This window comes from Grus americana, chromosome Z (assembly GCF_028858705.1).
Source record: "Grus americana isolate bGruAme1 chromosome Z, bGruAme1.mat, whole genome shotgun sequence".
Lineage (NCBI taxonomy): Eukaryota > Metazoa > Chordata > Aves > Gruiformes > Gruidae > Grus > Grus americana.
Window position 1 is genome coordinate 1,495,198 of NC_072891.1, and position 10,978 is coordinate 1,506,175.

General features: G+C 46.6%; 1 protein-coding gene across 2 annotated transcripts in view; it reads right to left on the reverse strand.

The window, feature by feature from the left end:
* The window catches only part of RAB27B (RAB27B, member RAS oncogene family), a 28,796-nt gene extending 19,173 nt beyond the window's left edge, over positions 1 to 9,623 (reverse strand). The window contains exon 1 of one of the 2 annotated variants that reach the window (XM_054809768.1): positions 9,420 to 9,537. The gene's annotated coding sequence lies outside the window, so the exon portion shown is untranslated. Of the gene's footprint in view, positions 1 to 9,419 lie in introns of both variants that reach the window. The other variant, XM_054809767.1, reaches the window with a different exon arrangement.
* Positions 9,624 to 10,978: the final 1,355 nt, after the last annotated feature.

Below are 10,978 nucleotides of genomic sequence, written 5' to 3' on the forward strand. Positions count from 1 at the left end.
GAAACGTTTTCATGCTGTTCTTCCAGGCTGTGCAACTAGACGGAGCTTGATTTAAAAAACACTTTTCTGCTTTCTGGGCAGACAAGATTCCCATCTAGACCAGAAGCAGCATCTTGTTTGTTGATTGATTATTTTGTTCCACCCCTATTTAATGTTCTCTAACTACAGCGTGAGCCATCATTTAAAATCCGGCACTTGTCAGCAGATACTCCAGAGAACATTTTCTCGACAGAGAGATATGGCTTCACATAAACCAACCAAACCTTAAAACATTCAGTTTTAGCCTACAGGGAGAGGAAAAACCTACTCCTCGGGCACTGTGCCTTTGCTCTGCGGCTCCATACCCAAGGCACAGGGGAAACACACAGCGGCACATCCCACCACACCCAGAGGAGCCTCCCAAACGCAGCACCTCCAAAGGTGGGACTGAGTAGGGGCTGTGGAAGCAGGAGGGCTTCCGGCCCTTTGCACATCCATCAATAACCCCCCCCCCCGTGTGAAGGAGCAGCCTCGGCACGAGTCGGCAGCTCTCTCCGAAGTCAAACTGAACTCTGCTCCAGAAGACCCACCCCAGCGCACGGAAAGGGATGTGGAGGAATGCAGTTCTATGTCTGGTTTTCTTCTTCCATTTGTAGCGTGTTCCTTAAAAACTAGGAGAAAGGCAATTACTTGAAATCTAAATTACTTTTGGAAAAAAGCAATTGTTGGGAACAAAGTCTGCAGAAAAATGGTTTCAATTCAGAAACTCTTTTTCATCTCAAGATATTTATATGTACAGTAAAAACAAATTAAGCAGGCTAAAATTCTGACGAACCTAACTAAAACCATGGCCTGCTAGTCATACTTTTACCCTGTCAGAATTGGAAAAGATTGAAAATTTTTAAAACTTCTACATTTCAAACTTTGCAGATTTTTAAATTTTAAACGACTTCCCTAATCAAATAGACTATCTACTAGATCTTATGATAAGACATTTTCTCATTAATGGGGAGAGTTGTTGAAAGGAGTTCAACAATCACAGAAGTAGTTAATGGGAGTACCATCAAGGAAAAGTTACGTGCGCAATGAGAGCAAAGTCAGTTCCAGAAAGTAAGATTTTATTTCCCCTGACACGCTACTAGTTAAAAGTCCAACAAACAAAAATCTTGTATAAATAGCATTAGCTCTAGAAAATGCAGGATATAAAAATCACAGTGCACATATTGTACTAGCAGCTGGTCAGCAAGAGATTCGTTCCCTCTGCAGCAAAATAAATCAGCACCACTACTATTCATCCAAGCTTTTTTTTCCCTCCTAAATGTAAAAACAATAACAAAAAAAAAAAAATCAGTGCTGTCCTGAGGGCCAACTCAGGGATGACTGTATCAGAGGCACAACACACAAACATAGTAACCAGCACTTACTCAAATTAGCAAACCCTGAGCTGACCAGGGATGGCTTCACAAGCAAGCCCTACACTCCCCACCACAGCTGGCGTTGGGAGACTTGCTGCTTCTCTGCGATTCTACTCCAGTGAGGCCGGAGTCTGACTTCTCCAGCACCATTAAGACCTTCACCACTTCCCCTTTTTTTAACAGCCTCTGGTGCCTAGAAATGGCATCAGCTGACACAAATTTGACACCCAAATAAAATGTAAGAGCCCAGATATAGGTGACAAAGGAACTCATGGCCAACATGTGGCATGGAGAGATGACCCCAATACCAACACATGGTTTAAAAATACTTTGGAAAGGGCCTGAGAGACAGAGGGGAATTAACCAAGTGTTGCACGGTACCACCAAGATGACCCCTTGTCATCCCCAAGCACTTCACAAACATACCATTAACTTTCTGATAAACAAAGAGCTGCACGGAGACTTCCAACGAATTAAAGAGCAGAAAGCTAGGCAAAGCTGATCTGTGGGAGGACAGGCCGCCTGCTAGGTTTCCTGTTAGAGTCACTTCTAGCAGATGAAAAACACTGACGGCAGCAGGTTCCTGTTGGAAATCAGAGTCACTATGTAAAGAGAGTTTTGAAATGCATTATTTCTAGCTCCGTCTATCCTCCTAAAGAAATGATACAGGCTGTAGCAGAAAGACATCCCAAGATCGATCTGGACGTGGCTGGTCTTTGAAGTTCTTTAGCTATGGCCTTTGAACAGAAATGCAAAGCTCTGCAACATGAGCAGAAAGCCTCCCCTCCCTGTCTTCTGCAGGAACACCAAAAAACTTCCTTTTCTTTCATCCTCAAGATTCTGACTGGTATTAACTCTATCCCAGGCACAACCAGTACAGAGAAGAATGGAAGTCTAGTTGCCCTCAAACCCCCACAACCTGTTACTCTCTTGCTGTGGGACAACCTCTCTTGCCAACGGAGCATCCAAGAGAGAACCCCACGCCAACCAGATTATTAACATCAAACTCATTAACACAGCCACGTTAGACACCTCTTCCCTACCAGAAAGCACATACAGGAACGTCTGCAACACAAAGTGGATTAAATTTAAGAGTGCATTATCAGAAAGCAGCCTTACAAGTCCTTTCCGAGTGGGAGAAAGAGACAGGATGTAGGAAAGATAAGATAAAACTCCGTCCAGTCATCCCAGCATCATGCTATAATTTGTCTGCAATCATCTGCCAAAAAAGCAGAGCCTCACAGCTGCCAAGTAAATGGCCCACAATGAGCCAAACATTTTTTCCCCTGAAAAAAAAAATAAAAATCAAACAACTCACTGGAGCTATGCTGAGATGAAATTAAGGCTGGCTTCTCTGCTCAAAATCAGGCATACACAATAATCTCCATATAGGAGCTGTGACCAACAATACATAACAAATGTGGCGTTAGTGTGAAAGAAATGATCTTTCCTCATTTTCTTCCTTACAGTGGAAACCCCCGGAGAACCAGACGGATGCTTTCTGGCACGGATGCCTCGCAGCGTTTGAGCGCAGACAGCTTCAGGCTTCAGTATGTAAAAGACTCTTGGCAAGCCACAGCCATATGCTGCTCTCTCTTAGTAAGCTAGGATATCCTTTTTAATAGAGAAAGAAATAAGTACGGAACATACTGCGTTTTAGAAGTTCTTCTTTAAATATACGGACTTTCACCCATTTGAGCACAGGCTGAACATAACTCCACAGGTAAGAAGGCGAGTTTATTACCACGTTCCTCACCGCTCTATGTGCCCTGTGAAAAAGCCATCAGGATTTCCACTTCAAAATCCCCTTCAACTCATGAGAAGCCCGCAGTGAGCATTCATGTAAGCAAACAAAGTAAAATCTCCAAATACCGCTTTCTAAATAGATGAGTAAACACCAGACGTTTCCTAAGCTAGAACCCATTAGCATCGCCGCGCATCCCACAGGTATTATTCAGAATAAACCAAGCAGCAGGCTCTCAGCTACCCAAGTCCATCCATGTTTTCTATTCACATATCCACACCTTTTGGGGTCCTTTTCTCCCATGGCACACAACCTTTCCCAAGTCATACTTTCCTTGGGAGAAGAGGACCAAGGAAGACCTTCCCTTCCAGCCGATGTGGTGTCGCTGCCTAAAAACTCTCTTGCTACATACACAAGCAGCAAATACATATTTACATTTGTGTGGGCAAGGGAGAAGAATGACTAATTCAGTCATTTTCAGTACTAATCAATATGAAAAATACACGTGATACAAAAAAAAGAAAAAAAAAGGCCAACACAAGGACTGCACCCAAGCATCACCAGAAGCTGTTATCACAACGCTTCCCCGGTGCTTTTTTCCTTTAGGCCAACACATAGTACGAGGTGAGTTATAACATAAGCAACTATACACATTTTCCTCTATTTCACCATTTCAAAAACCTGCTTGGTAAGTATAGGAATTAGTTCTGGGTTGACCACGCCACAGCAGGTCTGTATTTAGCACGTAATCCAGTCTATCACACTTGATTGACTACACAAGTATAACTGTGCTACTGATCAGAAAATACTGATAATTTACAAAATACCTGCAAAATACACAAGCCAGAAATGGATTTTGCAAAAGGCAGCAGAATCCTGCCGCTGTAAAATAACCCTGATGGCAAATACTCTAACCTTTCATTCACACTTCAAAAAGGAAAACAAGCACAGTCATTAATAGCATTTACAGGAATGTATTTAAGAAGGAAGAAAGTCTGTACGAGGAAGTTTCAGTGGCTCATCAAAAAAAAAAAATCTCATAAAACATATATATATATATAAAAAACATGCAACTCCCCTTGAGGGAGTCCAAAAGTTGTACAAAGATTGGACATACACAGGGAAGTCCCCTGGGTTAGAGAGGAGAGAAAGGGGGGTACGGGGACTGCTGTCACAAGTGCAGGGTCACATCCCAGCCCACCGACACAGCCCAACACGCCGCAGGTTCCCAGAGAGATGCCGAGTAGCTCCCTGCCGACTTGCTGTTCAAACCCTCCAAGCCTCTCCTGCTCTTTTGAAGGCAAGTGAAGGCTACCATTCATTATGTTACTTAACTGTCTGTGTGTCAGGGGAAAAAAAAAAAAAATGTTATGAAAATTTATGAGCTAATATAGTTATCTGAAAGGCATGAAGTAGGCTAGACTTCCCTTTTAACTGCAGAAGCATGGTATCATTATCCATACTTCATCTCTCCCTGACCTTATCAAATTCATGTTTTGAATCCAAAACTCATCATAAACCTTTTGTAAAGCTCCTTTGACAAAGCCCAGCCTTTGCCACCACGCACTGTTTTTCTCCAGATCTCTATTTAAATTTAGGAACCCTGATATGCTGATGAAGACTCCAAACTAGATGATTACATCTAAATGACCTGAACGTTTGCCAGCTCCTCATGTTTTTTATAACACTACCCTTCTTCCCGCATACATGAATCAATATGTGCAACGAACAGTTATCAACAGAGTAAAGAGCAAGGGAGTGGGGGGGAAGGAAAATCAACTCCGCAGCTTAGGAAGCCTGTCCCGATAGCTGGGGCCGTCCTCTGATGGTAGGAAACAGCATCGCTCCGCTAACCAGTTATGCTGGTTCACAGTTAGTCAAAGGCTGGCCGATACAGCTCAATTTTGTTACCGTGAGTACTTTCTAATTTCCTTCCAAAACTATTTTTGGAAGCAGCAGGGGAACACAGGGCTGAGCGTGATCAACCAGGGGCCATCATTAGCCCTCTAACTGATCCCCGAATCAACCCAAACTTGTATTTTGGAGCGTCTTCACAGTGAAGTGTTTAATGGAAAGGCTGAATCAAGATTAAGACTAGGAGAATTTCTATTTTGTGCTGCCTATAGATAATGGGCTGTATGTATAGTAAGGGGAAAAAAAGAAGGAAACCCAGCTGCATCTGTTTGGGAATGGACAGAGAGCAGCGAGCACAGCACCTGCTACAGCTCTGAAACGCCACGGCCACCATTCCTGTAAAGCTGACAGTCCTTCAGCTATCCTCTTCCTAAAAAAAAACCAAAAACCAAAACAAAAACCAAAAAAAACCAACTTCATGGACTTCATTCACTTGCATCACTGTGCAAGCGGCCTGTACCTTCCCACCTGAGGCTAGCGGGGACTAAACTGAGCGCACAACGCTGTCTGAAAGGAATCACCTGGTCAGACTGCTCTGTTACTGATACCTGCTACAGATGCTGCTGATTTGACTTAGAAATGTCACCCTCCCAGTCGCCACCAGCCTCCTCCAGAGCAGGACAGTCACCAACAGGAAGGGACCTGCTCTCTGCTGGGCTTAAACCACAGCCGGGGAGATCTCAGTCACACCTGACAAAGGAGTACATCGTTTTAGTGGAGAAAAAGCAAAGCTGCTATTAGCTTAAGCTATTAGCTGGCTGCATCTTTGACAGGTCCGTATTTCTACACATCGCTGCTTTTCTCAAAATCTTTGGGCTAGGTTTTTAGTTCCTTTAACACCACACCTCCATTAGGGTGGCAGACTCACTTCGCTGCACCCCAGGCCTGTGCAGGGGCTTACCTAGAAACACGGAGGCTTTTCCGCGGCTGAAGTGCAGCTTTACAAGGTCCTCTCAAACCCTAAAGGGCCAGAGACCGGCCCTGCCATTTGCACACTCAGTTCACGCCCGACGCCATGGAACGCTGTACAGGTAAATGCATTTGAATGCACTTCATCAAAAGCCCTTCTGCGATCCCCAAAGCAGTTTCCTTTTTGCTGTCAGAGAGGTAAAGAAGATTTTTAGCATAACTGAAAATGAATGCCTTTTGTTCCATATTGCCTCGGACAGGCTTGTAAAGCTCTAACACTTCAAGGGTCCCTTTAAACAATAGCTGCAATAATTGTTAGCCACAATAGCAGCTATACCTCCCTCCACACGGTAAGGCAGATTTCCACTCCCTGTACCATTCTGTTTAAATAAAAATGTACAACAGCGATCAAAACTGTTTGGCTTGTCAAATAATCTGATCCCATTTATCGTGGCTGTTTAAGGACTGCAAATTGTAAAGAAGGTTCCTTGAGATAGAAAGTCATTAGTTCTAACAAGTTAATGGCTATTATACATTTAAATCACTGCTTTTGAAACAGTAAATCATTTCTTCTTTCTATGGCAGACAATCTTATGAGAACACTGAAGCAATCTGATTATTCCATGAAAGGTTTTAGGAATTAAAGTCTCTTGTGCTGCTCAGGCACAAATTGGTTACCCCAGAAGTTTTAACCCCTTAAAGCCGCACAGGGAACAGTTATTTCTCTCTTCCAGCTGAGGCTGTACCGGAGAGGAGAAAGGTCTTCCCGGCTCCCTGTGACGTTCCTCCTGGGATAACGCTCGCGCCTGTGACCCTGCCGTTGCCAGCAAGCTGCCCAGGGTATGCTTCTCCTCTCTCTGCGCCCGTGGCCTTCTGCTCACATGAGCACCTGGCAGGCAGACACCAGAAACACCACCTCCAAAGTTCTCACATTAGCTGGTTCTTCTCTTATCTCTCCAGAAAAAGCCATACCCGCCCCACCCCAGTTAATGCCAGCCCTGCCTGTCCCACGCCAACGGCGCCAGGAGAGGACACGGGGGCTTAGGGGCAGACAACCAAATGAAAGGTTTTGAGGGCAAGAATGAGGAGTGAATTAGGAGCTGCCACAAGCAAGATTAGCAATTTTTATCACTCTAACCTATGAGAATTAGCCAGTTCTTCAAGATTCAAAAGGAAACGTAAATCTTAAAGCTCCTTTCCTGATATGAAATGTCAGGATTACATGGTCCACTCTCTATCAGTCATCCCAGAGAATTATCCATTGCTTGATAAACCTGTGGTTTAGATCACAGAAACTGCCTATTTCCACGCTGTCTGGCCATTTCATAATGCTGCATTAACTAGAACAGAGCACAGGGAATATCGCAGCAGGGAATACTCGGCTGCAGGCACAGGGTCACGCTTTATCTCAGCTGTCGGACACGGGTACCTCCACCCAGGCCAACAACCTCACCTGGGGCTGTCGGGGAGGAAGGATCGATTGCCAGGCTCCAACTTTTCCCTAATGCCACCCAAACCAAACCAAAGCCAGCCCTGCTGTATCCGGGCTGCTTCCCCACGCCACATTTCAACACACAAAATGCAAAACTTTGCTGCATTACTCTCGGCTATTTTGTTTCTCTTGAAAGAAAGAGCAAAACCAAGGCTTTCGTGGGAACCAGCACAACATCTACTTAAGAGTCGCCCATGCAGCAGTTCTGAGACCAAATACCTGCCACACGCTAACAGGAAAATCAGCTTGGAAAATTGAGGCTGCAATGCATGAACGGTGAGAAAAGAACAGCTTCTCCCAGGGAAAAAAAAAAAAAAAAGCTATCCAGTTCTCATAAATGCAGTGTCGTACTTTCAGCAGGCAGGGCTTGCAGATATACAGGTAGGCAGCGTACAACTGTATTTTGTGACATGCTCTCAAGGGCAGTTTATTTTTCGAGATGCTATTACACCAGCTTTAAACAGTGACAGCATGTATTTCAGTAATGACCAGGTTGTGATATGTCAGTCTTAGCAGTTTCTAGGCACGCTCTAAGGCAGTGTGTTGCTAGTCCCCACTTCACACATTTTAGCAGGCTGCAATATATTGCTGTTTCTTTGAAGGCAAAAATAAGCACCGCACCATGAGAGCTGTCGCTTTTCTCTGCAGCTGTTCAAACTTCCCTAGCACCATGTTTTAACAGAGCTTTCCAACAACGCTGCGTGCAAAACTGCCAACAGTGCCTTCTTGCGCATTTACTTGTAACACCCCATCTTGAGAACTTCACACGCAGCCAAAACCCACCAGATTTGTTGAGAAGAGTTTTTCAGCATGGGAAAACTGTTTCTCCTTTGAGTCAAAGTCTGATTAAAGAACTGAAAGGGGAGTCACACTCTCTCTCACTGGTGTGAATTAGCATAACTCCAAGACTCAGGCCTTTTTTCCCCCCCCATATGCCTGCAAGTATGCAATTCATTTTACCTTTGGCATTTTTTTTTTCCTGCCTACAGCCCACAGCGCATACCTACTTTAAAAGAACTTCTGTTATAGAGTTCGGAAGCAGCAAACTATTGCTCTGCTACTCTGCGTACCTGCCTCTCTCCTCCTGCCACAGCCACTTGCAAAGACGCTTCAGTTAAACTCTGCAGAAGTTGTGGCTTGGCTGTGAATTTAATGATCAAATTTGTTTTCCGTGATCCCTGCAAAGTGCGTAAAACTGCGTAAAAGATGCCTCTCCACAAGAGATCTAATAGGTATAAAAGAGTATTAACCGTACATTGGTATAACAATACTGTTTGTGGTATTTCTAAAATGGCTATTTTTTTTTTTTTTTATTAAAAAGTGCGTTCTGCTTGCATCTCGGCTGATCTTTTCATAGACTTCATATCATATTCTCATCTCATTCCTCTACTCAAATTAAGAAGCGACAGCAGACACAGCGCCGTAAAAACGTGTCTGTTCGTGGAAGAACTATTTCGGGGCAACTATATTTGGATATTCTAGAATAAGATACGCCTCGTTACAAGTTCGCTTCATGCTTTATACGCATCATTCATTTACATGCATCATTCACTAGATGCTTCATACTGCCCTTCCCTTTCTACCACCCAGGTTTTTGACATTCACAAACCTGCCAGCTCAAAATGCAGGATATGCCAGGAATCTAGACGCTCCAGACCCCCTCTGCACCTCGTCCCACAATGTCATGAGGGGACCACAGTCGCGATAGGGGCTGCATGGGGGGGCGGGGGGATTCCCGCCTGCCGCCCCGCTCCAGCCCGCGGCCCGGGGCGGCTGGAAGCCGCCCCGGGCCGCGGGCTGGAGCGGAGCGGCTGGCCGAGCTCCGTGCTCACCTTCACCAAGCGATTTTAAACCGGCTCCCCACCCCCGGTCTCCATTTTACCCTCCCTCTAGACACGAAGTCCCAGGGCCGCCCCGCCGTGGGCCTGGCCCACCGCCTCGCCGGCGGTCTCGGTTCCACCGTTACCGCGGCCCGGTGAGGCGGGAAGGGTCGTCCCGTTTCTCCCCTCCCTTCGCTCCCCCGCGGGCGGTAGAGACCTGTTCTCCGGGAGCGCCTTGCCGCCTGCGCCTCCTTCCTCGCTGTCGGCGGCGATACGGGAACGAACGAGGCGCGGAGCACCTCCCTCTGCGGGAGCCCGGCGCCGAGGCTGGGCTGAGGCGGAGGCGTCGCTTGCCGGGGCCGACGTACGGATGTGGGCGCTCGCCCCGGGGCGGGGACGGGACGTGAAGGCGGGGAGGGTAGGGGGGGAAGCCGGGTTCTCCTGAGGGAAAGCGCCTTCCCTCTCGCGGGTAGTGAGGGGGAGGAGATCGCCCTTTCCTCTGGGGAGGCAGGTGACGGGCACAGGGCAGGAAAGCCCGGGGAGGACGGTGCCGAAGCCCTCAGAGACCGGGAAGAAGAGGTCTCACGGCAGATTCCCCCTTCCCTGATTTTCCCTTCAGGCGAACCGACCCATCTCCAAAGGAGGATTTCCAGCTTTCCCCCTGAGGAAACCAGGGGCCTCAGCCGCCTTTTTTCCACTGAGGGAGAGTCCCTGCCCCAAGCGGGACCCGGCCATGGGCCTGCCTGAGCCCAGCGAGCAGGGCCAGCCCTGCCTGCGAGGAGGAGGAGGAGGAAGGCAGCACCTTGCGAGCCGAGTCCCGCAGCCCGGCCAGTCCCAACTTGTGCCCTGCCATCGGTTTGATGCGCATTCAGGTTTTACCGGCAGCTTTCCGGGGGAGCAGCCCTGGCTGAGCATGATGCCATCTTGCAGGCCTGATCCAGAGCAAAGAGCAGCTGTAACCCATTACCTATCACCCCCCGGAATCCTCAGGGGAAGAAGGCTAAGGGGCTTCTTTCCACAGCCTTGCTAGCTCAAGTTAACTCAAAATTTTGCCTTTCATCCATCTCCTACTTCCCAAAACAATCCAGTGCCTCCAGTGAGCTCATGTGGCCCAACAGCACGCTTAGAATAATTTCTGCTACAAGTTTGTCTTTACACGAGGGGAACTCTTTACCCAAACTTGAATTTGATGTCTCCGTCGCTGAGCATATAAGACGACTCACAGGGTTGGGAGATGCATTTTCTCTCTAGCGCTGTGCGTTGGTATTCATGCGAAAATCAATAACATTTGCACTGTGCTACTGATAACTGGCATGTAGTACTAGCATAGTTTGGCCCCAAAATATCTGCTTTAGAAATAAGAACGCAATAGGCAGGAGAGGGAGAGAGCTGAGTGAGAATGGCACAGAAAAATAAAGGCTGGTGTTACCTTGGGTACTTATTTTGGCAAGGATAGAGCGTGTTGGAAAGCCCTTGGGCAGCAGGGCTGCATGGTCAGAGCGAGTTCGAATAATTTCACTCGAATCCTTGGACCTGTAGTTTCAGCAGAATGTACTGTGAAGTTATAACTTATGATATGATTCCTCTCCGATGTGTCTTTTTGTGTGTGAGGTGAATGTGATGGGCAATGCTGAAGTATCACACATAAAGTAGGGTGACAGGACACATCATCGGGCAAGGAACAAAGAACGGGAGTTTGAGCTTC